Here is a 17466-nt window from a genome sequence, read left to right as displayed (position 1 = left end):
TAAACTGGATTAGGTGACGACATGTCTCCACTCATTCGGGTGGGTCTTGATAAGTTTCTGGAGTCCTATAAAAGAGGAAACGTTTTGGAGAATGAAGGAGATTCGGAGAAAGAAGAGAATGCTGCAGCACCATGAAGCAGAGTCCACAAGCCAGCGACCTTTGGAGATAAAGAAGGAAAATGCCTTTCAGGGAGCTCCATGAAACTGGAAGCCAGGAGAGAAAGCTAACAGATGATGCTGTGTTTGCCATGTGCCCTTAAAGCTGAGACAGAAGCTCTGACTGTGTTTACCATGTGCCTTCTCACTTGAGAAATCCTGAACTTCATCAGCCTTTTTGAACCAAGGTATCTTTCCCTGGATGACTTTGATTGGACATTTCTATAGACTTGTTTTAACTGGGACATTTTCTTGGCCTTAGAACTGTAAATTAGAAACTTATTAAATTTCCCTTTTTAAAAGCCATTCAGTTTCTGGTATATTGCACTCCAGCAACTAGCAAACTAGAACACCTCCCTCAAACTATACAATAAAAATAGTGTGGTTTGGGGGTAGAAATGACCCATGACAAATTTATGAATTCAGCAAGCTCTTTGCTTATAAAAACATGGCTAGTACAGCACATCGTCCAGGTCCCAGGCCAGCAGGTGCCACAAAAGCACAAGCAACTCATCAAAGTACTCAGCGATCATGATGAGCAAGAAGACCCCAACTTGGCAGATGGGGTCTGCCAGTAATATAATTGTCCTTTTCATTATTTTTTTTAAAGTTTTATAGATATTTTATATTATTATATTTTACTTCACACATTTTTTATTATTCCATTTCACTTATTTCTATTATCACTATTGTTATTTTTCTCTTAAATTTTCCCTCCCTCTGGTGCATGCCAGTCTGACTCAATCCCAGTATTGGGAGTAGCTCCTTTTGATTCTGGTGCCTACTACTGTTGAGGTATATTTTGTTGTGGTTTTTGTTTAGGGTTTTCATATTTTTATATATTATTTTACTTCAGCATTATTATCTATTTTTTCTTTTCTCTTTTTTTTGGGGGGGGGGTGGTATGGCTAAAACCACCTTGGTTCTCCTACATGGTAGTCAGCCATCCTGCACTGGAGCACCCGTGCACTCCAGCCTACCTTATAATAGACCCTTAAGTTAAATTGTCTCCCCTACATGGAGCTGAAACTTGATTTGGCAGAGACTAAACAAGAAAGTGCAAACGGAAACATTCAGCAAAAACTAAGTAAATATAAAACTTTAGAAGAATGAAGGCAACCAACTTGCATAATAACCATATTAAGATAATCAAATATCCTGAACCCAACAGAAAATCACAAAACACACAAAGATTCAAGCAGAAATGGCCCAGCCAAATGACTAAATCAAAATTCCAGAGGGAACAAAGAATATGGAACAATTACTCAAGGATTTAGAAATAAAGGATATCAGGAAGACACTAAAAGAGCAAAAAGAAGAATTTGGGAGGTTAAATAGAAAAATGGCAGATCTCACAGAATGAAAGAGTAGACAAAATTAAAAAGAAATACTGGAGACACATGATAGCAGATTCAAAAAAGCAGAAGGAAGAATAAGTGAGCTAGAAGATAGAGCTATAGAAATAGAGTTCACAGAAGAAAAAAATGGCAAAAAAAAGGAAAAATGCAAATGGATCTTAGGGAAATGATGGGTAACAAAAGGCACAAAAATATAAGAATTATTGGTGTTCCAGAAGGAAAAGAGAAAAGTAAATGGTTGGGAAAGTTAGTTAAAGATACAATCAGAGAAAACTTCCCAGCCCTTATGTTCTAGTTTGCTAGCTGCCAGAATGCAAAATACCAGAGACAGATTGGCTTTTAATAAAAGGGGATTTCTGTCATTAGTTCTTCAGCGGAAAGGCAACTAACTTTCGTCTGAGGTTCTTCCTTATGTGGGAAGGCTCAGAGTGACCTCTGCTGGCCAGCTCTCCAGGCCTCTGGGTTCCAACAACTTTACCCAGGATGATTTCTTTCTGCATCTCCAAAGGCCTGGGCTGACCTGCTTGTGCTGAGATGAGGTATGCTGAGCTGCTTGGGCTGTGCAATGTTGAACTCTCTCATTTAAGCACCAGCCAATTAAATCAAACATCAGTCTTTACAACAGGCACACCTCTTAGCTGACTGCAGATGTAATGAACAACAGATGAGGTTCACATACCATTGGCTCATGTCCACAGCAACAGAACTAGGTACCATCACCTGGCCAAGCTGACAACTGAATCTAACTACCACACCTTATAAAAGACAAGAATATGCACATCAAAGAGGCCCAGCGAACTCCAAATAGAATAAATCCAAACAAGTCCACTCCAAGACACATACTAATCATATCGTCAGGTGTTGAAGAGAAACAGAAAGTCCTGAAGAGCAGCATAAGAAAAGCAATTTACTACATATGAGGGAAAACATGTAAGACTGACTTCAGACTACTCAATAGGCACCATGGAAGCAAGAAGGCAGTGGTATGATATTTTTAAGATGCTGAATGAGAAAGACTTTCAACCAAGAATTCTTTATCCAGCCAAGCTATTCTTCAAAATTGAGGGGGAAATTAAAATCTTCAAAGACAAATAAAGATTGAGATAACTAATCAACAAGAGACCAGCCCTACAAGAAATACTAAAGGGAGCCCTGTCAGCTGATAAAAAAAACACAGGAGAGGGAGGTCTGGAGGAGGGCAGAGAACAGAAGAATATGAGTAAAGGTAATTTAAAGGAACAGAGAGAGAAGGAAAAAATATACAGATCTGACAAATAAAAACTAAAGGGCAAGATGGTAGAATTAAAAACTGCTTTTACAGTCATTGCTTTGCATGTTAATGGACTAAACTCAGCAGTTAAAAGATACAGACTTTTAGTTTGAAATGCTAGTGATCAGTGAAAGCAAGGGGTAAGGGGTATGGTAGGTATAATCTATTTTTTCCTGTTTTTGTTTTATTTCTTTTTCTATTGTCTTTTTGTTTCTTTTTCTGAATAGATGCAAATGTTCTAAGAAATGATAGATATGCAACTAAGTGATGATATTGTGAATTACTGATTATCTATGTTAATGTGTTATTTCATTTGCTAAATTTTTTTAATTAATAAATAAATAAATAAATAAATAAAAGATACAGACTGATTTCCGGGAAGATGGCTGAATAGAGTAGCTCGTGTTCAGCCCTGCTCCACAGAAAAATTAGAGAAGAGATGGGAGGGCGACTGAGACAGCATTCAAGAGTGCAACTGACCTAGGAGAGCCTTCTGCACCACATGAGGCAGCCCTAGTTGCAGAGGCTGACGAACTGAGAGGCAGAAAGCTGGAGCTCATGGGAGTGCATGGATGGGAGCCAGCAGTTAGGAAGTAAGCCAGGCTGCATTCTTTGAATGTGCTACCCTCAACAGCACAGCCCTGTGACTGATGACTCACCTCACACCCCACACACCCAAACCCCGCTCCCATTCCCTGCCCTCCAAGCACCCCATCCCACCAGCCCACAACATGTATACCCCACACCCCCACACCAAGTGCAGCCCAACCCATCTCTCCTGCACCCCACCAGAGCACTACCTTCCTCTCCCTGTTGCCAGCTCATAAAGGGTACAGGTGCTACCCTCCATACCCAGGATACCCCTGACCCCCCAATAGTGTTGCACAGCCTCACCCCACCCCCCCATCTCTGCACATCAGTTTACAGCACTCCTAGTCACACACATGCACAGGGTACCCAATCACATACTTCAGCTCTTGGAACTTCAGTGTGGACACTTCTAGACCTGAGCACGCACATGGGCCCCCAATCATGTCGTTCAGTTCCAGGAACGTCAGTTTACAGCAGTTCTGGGACTTCGCGTACACACAATTCCCAGCTCTGAGAAAGTGCTGACCTGCGGAGCCGGGTCACATCTGCCCCCAACAAAGGAAGGTGTAATACTGACCTGCTGCCACAGCTTTATGCATAAGCACAAAAGGCCCCACACCCTAGACCAGCACACACCAGGGTTATACCCCCCAGACCAGTGCACCCGCACATCTACATCCTCCCTGGCCACTGGGTGCCCACTTTCACAAGCATCAGTGTAATATCCCCAGCCTTTGCCTATACATGCCATGAAACAGATCACTGCACTGTTGTGCTCTGCCCCATACCCTGCCCCCTGCTGCACATCCATTCCACAAACACAAGGCCACAGACTACTGAAAGAAATCAACTCCCAAAGTAAATCAATCAAGATATTTACATGCAACGAAAACAACAGAAGATCACAAACCACATCACAATGCAGACAGATATAGCCCTGTGTAATGACCAAATTAAAACACCAGAGGAGACACAGATATTAGAACAACTAATCAAAGATGTTCATACAACTCTACTTAATAAAATAAGCGGGATGGCAAATGACATAAAGGAGATCAAGAAGACAGCAGAAGAGCGTAGAGAGGAATCTGACCTACTACAAGGAGATCAACTTGTAATTTTAAAGTCCAATCTTTATTTTGAGTTTGTTTTGAAAACAAATTATGAATACTATGTTCAAGGAAAAACGTGAGAAAAAAGAGAGCATAAAGAGGAGTTTGAAAGTATAAATAGAAAAGTAGTGGCTATCACAGAGATTAAAGATTCTGTTGACCAAATAAAAAACATATTAGAGGCACACACACCAGATTTGACTAGACAGAGGTCGATAAGTGATATAGAGGATAGGATAACTGACTTCAAAGACTCAAAACTGCAAATGGCAAAAAAGATGGAAAAATCTGAGTTGGCTCTCAGAGAAATGATAGTCAAAACAAAGTACACAAATATAAGACTCATTGGTGTCCCAGAAGGAGAAGAGAGAAGTACAGGGCTAGGAAGGGTAGTTGAGGATATAATGGGGGGAAACTTCCCAACCCTCATAAAGGACATAAATATACAAGCCAAAGAGCTCAACATACTCCAAACAGAATAAATCCAAATAGGCCTCCCACAAGACACATACTAATTGGTCTGTCAAATGTTGAAGAGAAGCAGAAAATTCTGAAAGAGGCAAGAGAAAAACAATCTACCAAAATACAAAGGAAACACATAAGAAGACTGAGTTCATTCTACTCAACTAGTACCATGGAGGTGAGAAGGCAGTGGTATATATATATATATATATATATAAGATCCTGAAAGAGAAAGACTTTCAGCCAAAAATTCTGTCCCTCAAAATGGAGGGAGAGATTAAAGTTTCCATAGACAAATAAGCCCTGAAAAAAATCTGTCAATAAGAGACCAGCCCTACAAGAAATACTAAAAGGAGTTCTACAGGCTAAAAAAAAAAAAAAGACAGGAGAGGGAGGTCTGGAGGAGGGCACAGAATTGAAGAGTACCAGTAATTTAAAGGATAAAAAGAGAAAAGAGGGAAAAGAATATATAGATCTGACAAATAAAATTAAAAAGATAACATGGTGCATTCAAGAAACGCCTTTTCAGTAATAACTTTGAATGTTAACAGACTAAACTTACCAATTAAAATATACAGATTGGCAGAAAGCCCACTCCTCCTGGTCCAGCTCTGGGCACCAGGTGTTTGCCCCCAGGGCAAGCAGCTCTGGGGGCTGAGGACAGCCCAGGGGTCAGCTCCGGGATGAGTCCCAACCTCCCAGGAACTGCCACCGGTCCAGAGGCAAGATCCATCTTCCCGAGACTCTGCCCAAGGGAAGAACCCAGAAAGAGAACATGGCTACTGAACAGGTGGAAGCAAGGTCTCAGGTGTCCATGACACTCAAGGTTGTGGCTGTGCTCTTCACTCAGGATGAGTGGAGAAAGCTAGATCCTTCTTAGAGAAACTTGTACTGGGACATGATGTTGGAGAATTACAGGAATCTGATCTAAGTGGGACTCCCATTTTCCAAACCAAAAGTGATCTCCCTGCTGCAGCAAGGAGAAGAGCCATGGAAGGTAGAGAAAGAAAGTCCTAGAGTCTCCTCTCTAGGATGGAAGAGCAGTCATAAAACCACAAAGTCAACTCAAACACAAGACCCATCATTTCAGGAACTGGTAATGACAAGATCCAAAAGGAATGGGCCTTGGGACTTTAAATCAGAAAATCCCTGCATATATGAAAATAGATTAGAAAAACTGGACAAAATAGAAAATTCTCACTATAGTAAGAAGCCATGGAAATACTGAATTTGGCCAAAAGTTAAGCCTAAAGCCAGTCCCTGATAGACAACAGATAGTTCTTAGGGAAAAAACACTGCCAAAATGTGAAATACAAAGAAATGATTTCAAACAGAATTCAAATTTCCTTAATCAACCAAAAATCAACACAACAGAGAAATGGTATAAATGCAGAATGTGTGAGAAAACCTTCATTAATAATTCATCCCATTGTAAACATGAGAAAAACCATAGTGGAAAGAAATTATTTAAATGTAAAGAATGATTGAAAGCATTCAACCAAAGTTCAGCTCTAATTCAACTCCAAATAACTCATACTAGAGAGAAACCGTATGTATTTAAACAATGTGGGAAAGCCTTCACTCTTAGAACATCTCTTTATAAACATCTAAGAACCTATACTGTGGAGAAATCTTATAGATGTAACGAATGTGGCAAATCCTTCAGCCAAAGGTCAGGAGTTTCTATACATCATAAAATCCGCACTGATGAAAATCCCTATAAATATAATCCAGGTAGGAAGTCATCTAATTGCAGCACGTTCCTTCCTGGATGTCAGAGAATTCATTCCAGAAAGAAGTCCTATTTATGTAATGAATGTGGCAACACCTTTAAATCTAGTTCATCTCTTCATTACCAACAGAGAATTCACACTGGAGAGAAACCTTCTAAATGTAGTGAATGTGGAAGAGCCTTCAGTCAGAGTGCATCTCTTATTCAGCAAGAAAGAATTCAGACTGGAGAAAAGCCCTATAGATGTAATGAGTGTGGAAAAGTCTTCACTTCTATTTCAAGAGTTAATAGATACCAAATAATTCAAACTGGTGAGAAGTTTTATAGTTGTAATGAATATGGTAAAGCCTTAAGTTCCCACTCAACACTTAATTATTCATGAGAGAATTCATACCAGAGAGAAACCATGTAAATGTAAAGTATGTGGAAAAGCCTTCAGACAAAGTTCAGCTCTTATTCAACATCAGAGAATTTGTATGGGAGAAAGATCCTATAAATGTATTGAATGTGGGAAAACATTCAGTTCTAACTCATCCCTTAGTAATCACCAGAGAATTCATACAGGAGAGAAACCATATCAATGTGAAGAATGTACAATGTCTTTTGGCCAAAGTTCAGCTCTTATTCAACATCATAAAATTCATACAGGAAATAAACCCTTTAAATGTAACACATGTGGGAAAACTTTTAGACAAAGTTCATCACGTATTGCACATCAGAGAATTCATACTGGAGAGAAACCCTATGAATGTAATATGTGTGGGAAACTTTTCAACCGCAGGTCATCCCTGACTAATCATTGTAAAATTCATATAGAAGAAAACCCCTAAACAGTAGATTTCCATGTACAAAAGCCTTAAACCAAAGCTCATTAGAGAATACATAGTTGTGATGATATAATAAATGTAATGGATATGAGGAAACTTTTCTATAGGAATTAGTTCTCATCTGATACTAAATTCCACGGATAAACCTTGACTATGAAATAGATATGAAGAAAGCATTCACATCTGTCAGACACTTAACCTGAGATGAAGAATTTACAACAGCTACCTAATTCATTCTATGAAGCCAACATCACCCTCATACCAAGCCAGAAACAGATACTACAAAAAAAAAAAAACTACAGGGAGAGGGGCCAAGATGGCGGCTTAGTAAGGTGCGCACGTCTTAGTTCCTCCTCCAGAACAACTACTAAATAACCAGAAACAGTACAGAACAGCTCCCGGAGCCACGACAGAGACCAGACACACAGCGTACCCAGTGTGGACAGGCTGGACTGGCGGCGAGACTCCGCAGCGGTGAGTTCCCCAAGCGGCGCGTGCTTCCCTGGGCCACAGCGGCTGGCGGCTGGCGCTCCTCCCTCACGGGCGGCTTCCCGGACGGCTGAGAGTCTCAGAGAGGCGAGTTCCCCAAGCCGCGGCGGCCGGCAGCCAGCACCCCTCCCCCACAGGCGGCTTCCCGGAGGGAAAGGAAAGAGTCTCCAACAGTAGCAGGGACTGAGTCCAACCAAACACCAATAGTGGCATTAATAAACAAATTCTGACTACTAAAAATAGGCCCCCAGCTCAGGCGAAACTGATCAAGGCAGAAATCGCCTATTGGGCTAACTGAAAAAGAGGAAAGGGGATGAAACAGAGCCTTCTGCGGCTATTTCTATGGAGGCTTAGTGGCCTCTGGACTCAGCGCCGGGATTACACAGGTTGCAACTGCCCCAAACGCAGAAACAGGCTGCTTTCAGGGCTCTCTAACACTTGAAACTTCCCCACAGGAGGGGTGAAACGCAATTCAGGTGGAATCCCTCTCTCAAGGAATTCAGATCCCAGGACTTCGCAATTTGAAGCCATTAAAACCAGCCTACAACCTTTCCTCTGTCTCCACCACGCACCCAACAGGGAGAGCCTTCCAAAGTTAAAGGAGCCACAACATCTTTTGTTGGTGAGACCTGCAGACAGACAAGCACCACATACTGGGCAGGATAAGGAAAACAGAGCCCAGAGACTTCACAGGAAAGTCTTTCAACCTGCTGGGTCTCACACTCAGGGAAATCTGATTAATTGTCCAGACGCCAGCAAAAAATAACAAATCACACCCGGAAAAGTGAAGATATGGCCCAGTCAAAGGAACAAACCAATAGTTCAAATGAGATACAGGAGCTGAGACAACTAATTCTGAATATATGAACGGAAATGGAAAACCTCTTCAAAAACCAAATCAATAAATTGAGGGAGGACATGAAGAGGGCAAGGGATGAACAAAAAGAAGAAACGGAAAGTCTGAAAAAACAAATCACAGAACTTATGGGAATGAAAGATATGGTAGAAGAGATGAAAAAACAATGGAAACCTACAATGGTAGATTTCAAGAGACAAAGGTTAGAATTAGTGAACAGGAGGATGGAACATCTGAAATCCAAAAAGAAACAGAAACTATAAGGAAAAGAATGGGAAAATTTGAGCAGGGGCTCAGGGAACTGAATGATAACATGAAGTGCACAAATATACGTGTTGTGGGTGTCCCAGAAGGAGAAGAGAAGGGAAAAGGAGGAGAAAAACTAATGGAAGAAATTATCACTGAAAATTTCCCAACTCTTATGAAAGACCTAAAATTACAGATTCAAGAAGTGCAGCGCACCCCAAAGAGAATAGATCCAAATAGGCATTCTCCAAGATACTTACTAGTTAGAATGTCAGAGGTCAAAGAGAAAGAGAGGATCTTGAAAGCAGCAAGAGAAAAACAATCCATCACACACAAGGGAAATCCAATAAGACTATGTGTAGATTTCTCAGCAGAAACCATGGAGGCAAGAAGACAGTGGGATGACATATTTAAATTACTAAAAGAGAAAAACTGCCAACCAAGAATTCTATATCCAGCAAAATTCAAAAATGAGGGAGAAATTAAAACATTCTCAGACAAAAAGTCACTGAGAGAATTTGTGACCAAGAGACCAGCTCTGCAAGAAATACTAAAGAGAGCACTAGAGTCAGATATGAAAAGACAGAAGAGAGAGGTGTGGAGAAGAGTGTAGAAAGAAGGAAAATTAGATCTGATATATATAATACAAAAGGCAAAATGGTAGAGGAAAGTATTACCCAAACAGTAATAACACTAAATGTTAATGGACTGAATTTCTCAATCAAAAGACATAGACTGGCAGAATGGATTAAAAAACAGGATCCTTCTATATGCTGTCTACAGGAAACACATCTTAGACCCAAAGATAAACATAGGTTGAAAGTGAAAGGTTCAGAAAAGATATTTCATGCAAATAACAACCAGAAAAGAGCAGGAGTAGCTATACTAATATCCAACAAATTAGACTTCAAATGTAAAACAGTTAAAAGAGGCAAAGAAGGATACTATCTACTAATAAAAGGAACAATCGAACAAGAAGACATAAAAATCATAAATATTTACGCACCAAATCAGTATGCTCCAAAATACGTGAGGAATACACTGCAAATACTGAAAAGGGAAATAGACACATCTACCATAATAGTTGGAGACTTCAATTCCCCACTCTCGTCAATGGACAGAACATCTAGACAGAGGATCAATAAAGAAAGAGAGAATTTGAATATTACAATAAATGAGCTAGACTTAACAGACATTTATAGGACATTACATCCCACAACAGCAGGATACATCTTTTTCTCAAGTGCTCATGGATCATTCTCAAAGATAGACCATATGCTGGGTCACAAAGCAAGTCTCAACAAATTTAAAAAGATTGAAATCATACACAACAGTTTCTCAGATCATAAAGGAATGAAGTTGGAAATCAATAATAGGCAGAGTGCCAGAAAATTCACAAATATATGGAGGCTCAACAACACACTCTTAAACAACCAGTGGGTCAAGGAAGAAATTACAAGAGAAATTAGTAAATACCTCGAGGCAAATGAAAATGAAAACACAACATATCAAAACCTATGGGATGCAGCAAAGGCAGTGCTAAGAGGGAAATTTATTGCCCTAAATGCCTATATCAAAAAAGAAGAAAGGGCAAAAATTCGGGAATAAACTGTCCACTTGGAAGAACTGGAGAAAGAACAGCAAACTAACCCCAAAGCAAGCAAAAGAAAAGAAATAACAAAGATTAGAGCAGAAATAAATGAAATTGAGCACATGAAAACAATAGAGAAAATCAATAAGACCAGAAGTTGGTTCTATGAGAAAATCAACAAGATTGATGGGCCCCTAGCAAGATTGACAAAAAGAAGAAGAGAGAGGACGCAAATAAATAAGATCAGAAATGGAAGAGGAGACATAACCACTGACCTCACAGAAATAAAGGAGGTAATAACAGGATACTATGAACAACTTTATGCTAATAAATACAACAATGTAGATGAAATGGACAACTTCCTAGAAAGGCACAAACAACCAACTTTGACTCAAGAAGAAATAGATGACCTCAACAAACCAATCACAAGTAAAGAAACTGAATCAGTCATTCAAAAGCTTCCCAAAAAGAAAAGTCCAGGACCAGACGGCTTTACATGTGAATTCTATCAAACATTCCAGAAAGAATTAGTACCAACCCTGCTCAAACTCTTCAAAAAAAATTGAAGAGAAGGGAAAGCTACCTAACTCATTATACAAAGCCAACATCACCCTCATACCAAAACCAGGCAAAGATATTACAAAAAAAGAAAACTACAGACCAATCTCTCTAATGAATATAGATGCAAAAATCCTCAACAAAATTCTAGCAAATCGAATCCAGCAACACATTAAAAGAATTATACATCATGACCAAGTAGGATTCATCCCAGGTATGCAAGGATGGTTCAACATAAGAAAATCAATTAATGTAATACACCATATCAACAAATCAAAGCAGAAAAATCACATGATCATCTCAATTGATGCAGAGAAAGCATTTGACAAAATTCAACATCCTTTTCTGTTGAAAACACTTCAAAGGATAGGAATACAAGGGAACTTCCTTAAAATGATAAAGGAAACTTTTTGAAAAACCCACGGCTAATATCATCCTCAATGGGGAAAAATTGAAAACTTTCCCCCTAAGATCAGGAACAAGACAAGGATGTTCACTATCACCACTGCTATTCAACATCGTGTTGGAAGTTCTAGCCAGAGCAATTAGACAAGAAAAAGAAATACAAGGCATCAAAATTGGAAAGGAAGAAGTAAAACTCTCACTGTTTGCAGATGATATGATACTATATGTCGAAAACCCTGAAAAAATCCACAGCAAAACAACTAGAGCTAATAAACGAGTACAGCAAAGTGGCAGATTACAAGATCAACATTAAAAAATCTGTAGTGTTTCTATACACTAGTAATGAACAATCTGAGGGAGAAATCAAGAAACAAATTCCATTTACAATTGCAACCAAATGAATAAAATATTTAGGAATAAATTTAACTAAAGAGACAAAAGACCTATACAAAGAAAACTACAAGAAATTGTTAAAGAAATCACAAAAAGACCGAAATAGATGGAAGGGCATACCGTGTTCTTGGATTGGAAGACTAAACATAGTTAAGGTGTCAGTTCTACCTTAATTGATTTACAGATTCAATGCAATACCAATCAAAATCCCAACAACTTACTTTTCAGAAATTTGAAAACCAATAAGCAAATTTATCTGGAAGGGCAGGGTGCCCCGATTTGCTAAAAGTATCTTGAGGAAAAAACAATGAAGCTGGAGGTCTCACACTGCCTGACTTTAAGGCATATTATGAAGCTACAGTGGTCAAAACAGCACGGTACTGGCATAAAGATAGATATATTGACCAATGGACTCAGATAGGGTTTTCAGATATAGACCCTCTCATCTATGGACATTTGATCTTTGATAAGGCTGTCAAGTCAACTCACCTGGGACAGAACAGTCTCTTCAATAAATGGTGCCTAGAGAACTGGATATCCATACGCAAAAGAATGAAAGAGGACCCATATTCTCACACCCTATACAAAAGTTAACTCAAAATGGATCAAAGATTTAAACATTAGATCTAAGACCATAAAACAGTTAGAGGAAAATGTAGGGAAATATCTTATAAATCTTGTAATTGGAGGTGGTTTTATAGACCTTACACCCAAAGCAAGAGCACTGAAGAAAGAAAGAAAGAAATGGGAACTCTTCAAAATTAAACACTTTTGTGCATCAAAGAACTTCATCAAGAAAGTAAAAAGACAGCCTACACAATGGGAGACTGTGGAATATTTGGAAATGACATATCAGATAAAGGTCTAGTATCCAGAATTTATAAAGAGGTTGTTCAACTCAACAACAAAAAGACAGACAACCCAATTAGAAAATGGGAAAAAGACTTGAACAGACATTTCTCAGAAGAGGAAATACAAATGGCCAAAAGGCACATGAAGAGATGCTCAACATCCCTGGCCATTAGAGATGCAAATCAAAACCACAATGAGATATCATCTCACACCCACCAGAATGGCCATTATCAACAAAACAGAAAATGACAAGTGCTGGAGAGGATGTGGAGAAAGAGGCACACTTATTCACTGTTGGTGGGAATGTCAAATGGTGCAACCACTGTGGAAGGCAGTTTGGCGGTTTCTCAAAAAGCTGAATATAGAATTGCCATATGACCCGGCAATACCATTGCTAGGTATCTACTCAAAGGACATAAGGGCAAAGACGCCAACAGACATTTGCACACCAATGTTTATAGCAGCATTATTTACAATTGCAAAGAGATGGAAACAGCCAAAATGTCCATCAACAGATGGGTGGCTAAACAAACTGCGATATATACATACAAAGGAATATTATGCAGCTTTAACACAGAACAAAGTTATGAAGTATGTAACAACATGGATGGACCTTGAGAACATTATGCTGAGCGAGACTAGCCAAAAACAAAAGGACAAATACTATATGGTCTCACTGATATGAACTGACATTAGTGAATAAATTTGGAATATTTTATTGGTAACAGAGACCATCAGGAGATAGAAATAGGGTAAGAAATTGGATAATTGGAGCTGAAGGGATACAGACTGTGCAAGAGGACTGAATGTAAAAACTCAGAAATGGACAGCACAATACTACCTAACTGTAATACAACTATGTTAAAACACTGAATGAGGCTGCATGTGAGAATGATAGAGGGAGAGGGGCTGGAGGCATAAATCAAATCAGAAAGAAAGATAGATGTTAAAGATTGAGATGGTATAATCTAGGAATGCCTAGAGTGTATAATAATAGTGGCTAAATGTACAAATTTTAAAAATGCTTCTGCATGAGGAAGAACGAAGGAATGTCATTACTGCAGGGTGCTGAAGGTAGATGGTAACTAATATTTTTAAATGTCACCTTATATGTGAGACTAAAGCAAAAAATGTTTATGTGGTACAAAAATTATATTTTGACTAGTGCATTTCCTAATACAACTTATGTAGATAGTTTGATTGAACACCATAAGCACTTGAAATGTCAGGTAGGACATGAGATGTTGTTGGTTTGTCCAGAGTGATGCCCTGATGAATCCCAGAGTGATTCAAGCAGTGAGTGGAAGGGTATTTGTGGAGCCCCCTTCGGGGAATGTTGAGAATGGGGAGAAATTCAACTTCCCCAAGTTGAATTCTTGATATTCTCACAAGCAGTGTGGACAACCACAGCTATAGGCTGAGCCTATGATCATATGAAACTTAACCCCACAAAGGATAGGTCAAGTCTACTTAAAAGTTAGGCCTAAGAATCACCCCCAAGAGAGCCTCTTTTGTTGCTCAGATGTGGCCTCTCTCTCCAGCCAACACAACAAGCAATCTCACCACCCTCCCCCTGTCTATGTGGGACATGACTCCCATGGGTGTGGACCTTCCTGGCAACATGGGAAAGAAATCCAAGAATGAGCTGAGACTTAGCATCAAGGGATTGAGAAAACCTTCTCGACCAAAAGGGGGAAGAGTGAAATGAGACTAAGTATCAATGGCTGAGAGATTCCAAACAGAATCGAGAGGTTATCCTGGAGGTTATTCTTATGCATTAAGTAGATATCACCTTGTTATTCAAGATGTAATGGAGAGGCTGGAGGGAACTGCCTGAAAATGTAGAGCTGTGTTCCAGTAGTCATGTTTCTTGAGGATGACTGAATAATGATATAGCTTTCACAATGTGACTGTGTGATTGTGGAAACCTTGTGTCTGATGCTCCTTTTATCTACCTTGTCAACAAACGAGTAGAACATATGGAATAAAAATAAATAATAGGGGGAACAAATGTTAAAATAAATTTAGTTTGAAATGCTAGTGATCAATGAAAGCAAGGGGTAAGGGGTATGGTAGGTATAATCTTTTTTTTTTCTTTTCTGTTTTTGTTTTCTTTCTTTTTCTATTGTCTTTTTATTTCTTTTTCTTAATTGATGCAAATGTTCTAAAAAATGATGAATATGCAACTAAGTGATGATACTGTGAATTACTGATTATATATGTTGGTGTTTTATTTGGTTTTTTAATTTTTTAATTAATAAATAATTTTTTTAAATTTACAACAGGAGACATTAACTTGGGTGTTTGCAACATAAAAGTTTTTTTCTCTCCCTTTCTACAGCAGTATACACAAGATGGAATATGTGATCATCATAAACATCTGGGTGGGTGGGGAGGATTGTACTGAATTTCTCACCAGAAAAACATCAAACCATATAAACTCATAATATATTTTATAACATTTTAACAGCATACAAAAAAGGATTGTTTAAAGAAACTACATTTTTAGAGAAAAGGACCAAATAAAAGATTCAAATGAACTGTTAACTACCTCTCAGTCCTAGGGTTTGTCCTTTTCATTACCTGATGTCAAATTCTCTGCATAGATTTCATTTTTAAAAATATAATAAAGATCTGTTCTCTTCAAAAAAAAAGATACAGATTGGAAGAATGGATTAAGAAGCATAATCCAGCTATATGCTGCTTACAAGAGACTCATCTTAGACACAAGGATACAAACAGATTGAAAGTGAATAGTAGAAAAAGATTTTCCATGCAAGTTGTAACCAAAAGAAAGCAGGAGTAGCTTTCTTTAAATGTAAACAAAAAAATTGACTTTAAATGTAAAGATATCATAAGAGACAAAGAACACTATATACTAATTAAAGGGTCAATTCACCAAAAAGACATAACAATCATAAATGTTTATGCTCCCAATCAAGGAGCTCCAAAGTACATGAGACAGATATTGGCTAAACTGACGGGAGCGATAGATGTTTCAACAATAATAGTAGGAGATTTCAATACACTGCTCTCCTCTATAGATAGAACAATTAGACAGAAGATCACCAAGGAAATAGAGAAGTTAAATAATTTGATAAGTGAATTAGACCTAACAGACATATACAAGTCATTGCACCCCAAAACACAAGGATATATATTCTTCTCTAGTGCTCATGGAATATTCTCCAGGATACATCATATACTGGGGCACATAACAGGTCTTTATAAATTTAAAACCACTGAAATTATTCAAAGCACTTTCTCTGATCACAATGGGATGAAGCTGGATCTCAAAACCACCAAAGAATTAGAACATTCACAAATATATGGATATTAAATAACACACTCTTTAACAACCAGTGGGTCAAAGAAGAAATTGCTAGAAAAATCAGTATCTACATGAAAATGAGAATACAATTTATCAGAACTTATGGGATGTGGCAAAGGCTGCACTGAGAGGGAAATTTATTGCCCTAGTTGCCTATATTAAAAAACAAAAAAGAGCAAAAATCAAGTACTTAACAGCATACCTGGAGGAACTTGAGAAAGAACAGCAAAATAACCCTAAAGCAAACAGAAGAAGAGAAATAACAAAGATCAAAGCAGAATTAAATGAAAGGGAGAACAAAAGAATAGAAAGAATCGATAAAAATAAAAGTTGGTTCTTTGAGAAAATCAATAAAATTGATGGGCCACTAGCAAGACTGACAAAGAAAAAAGAGAGAGGATGCAAACGAACAAAATCAGAAACGATAATGGGTGCGTTACCACAGACCCTGAAGAAATAAAAGAAATCATAAGAGGATACTATGAATAACTATATGCCAACAAACTAGACAACTTAGATGAAATGGACAAAATCCTGGAAATACACAAACAAGCTACACTGACTCAGGAAGAAACAGATGATCTCAACAAACCAGTCACAAGTACAGATTCAATCAATCACCAAAAATCTTCCTACAAAGAAAAGCCCACGGCCAGATGGCTTCACAGGGGAATTTTATCAAATATTCCAAAAAGAGCTAATACCAGTCCTGCTCAAACCTTTCCAAAACACTGAGGAAAAAGCTAAGTCATTTTATGCAGCTAATATCATTTTAATACCAAAACTGGGTAAAGATGCTATAAGAAAGCAAAACTACAGGCCAATCTCCCTAATGAACATAGATGATATTTGCATATATTTGATATTTGCAAATATCCTCAACAAAATATTAGCAAATCAAATCCAACACACACTAAAAGAATTATACACCACGACCAAGTGGGGTTTATACCACGAATGCAAGGATGGTTCAACACAAGAAAATCTATTAATGTAAGACAGCACATTAACAAATCAAAAGGGAAAAACACATGATCATCTTGATTGATGCTGAAAAGCATTTGACAAAATTCAACAGCCTTTTCTGATAAAAACACTCCAAAAGATAACTATCCAGCTATGATAAAGGGACACTTATCCACTGCTGACGGGAATGTATAATGGTGTAACCACTGTGGAAGACGATGGTGGTTCCTTAGGAAACTAAATATCAAGTTGCCCTATGACCCGGCAATAG

General features: G+C 38.4%; 1 protein-coding gene and 1 pseudogene across 3 annotated transcripts in view; one reads left to right on the top strand and one right to left on the bottom strand.

Annotated features, from left to right (window-relative positions):
• The window catches only part of C17H2orf92 (chromosome 17 C2orf92 homolog), a 432030-nt gene that overhangs the window by 352765 nt on the left and 61799 nt on the right, over nt 1-17466 (bottom strand). The window lies entirely within an intron of this gene.
• Nucleotides 5232-7511, top strand: LOC143661468 (uncharacterized; annotated as a pseudogene).

Source organism: Tamandua tetradactyla, chromosome 17, assembly GCF_023851605.1.
Source record: "Tamandua tetradactyla isolate mTamTet1 chromosome 17, mTamTet1.pri, whole genome shotgun sequence".
In the NCBI taxonomy this organism is placed as follows: Eukaryota; Metazoa; Chordata; class Mammalia; order Pilosa; family Myrmecophagidae; genus Tamandua; species Tamandua tetradactyla.
Note: the sequence above shows the minus strand (reverse complement) of the source record. Positions and strands in the feature narration are given on the sequence as shown.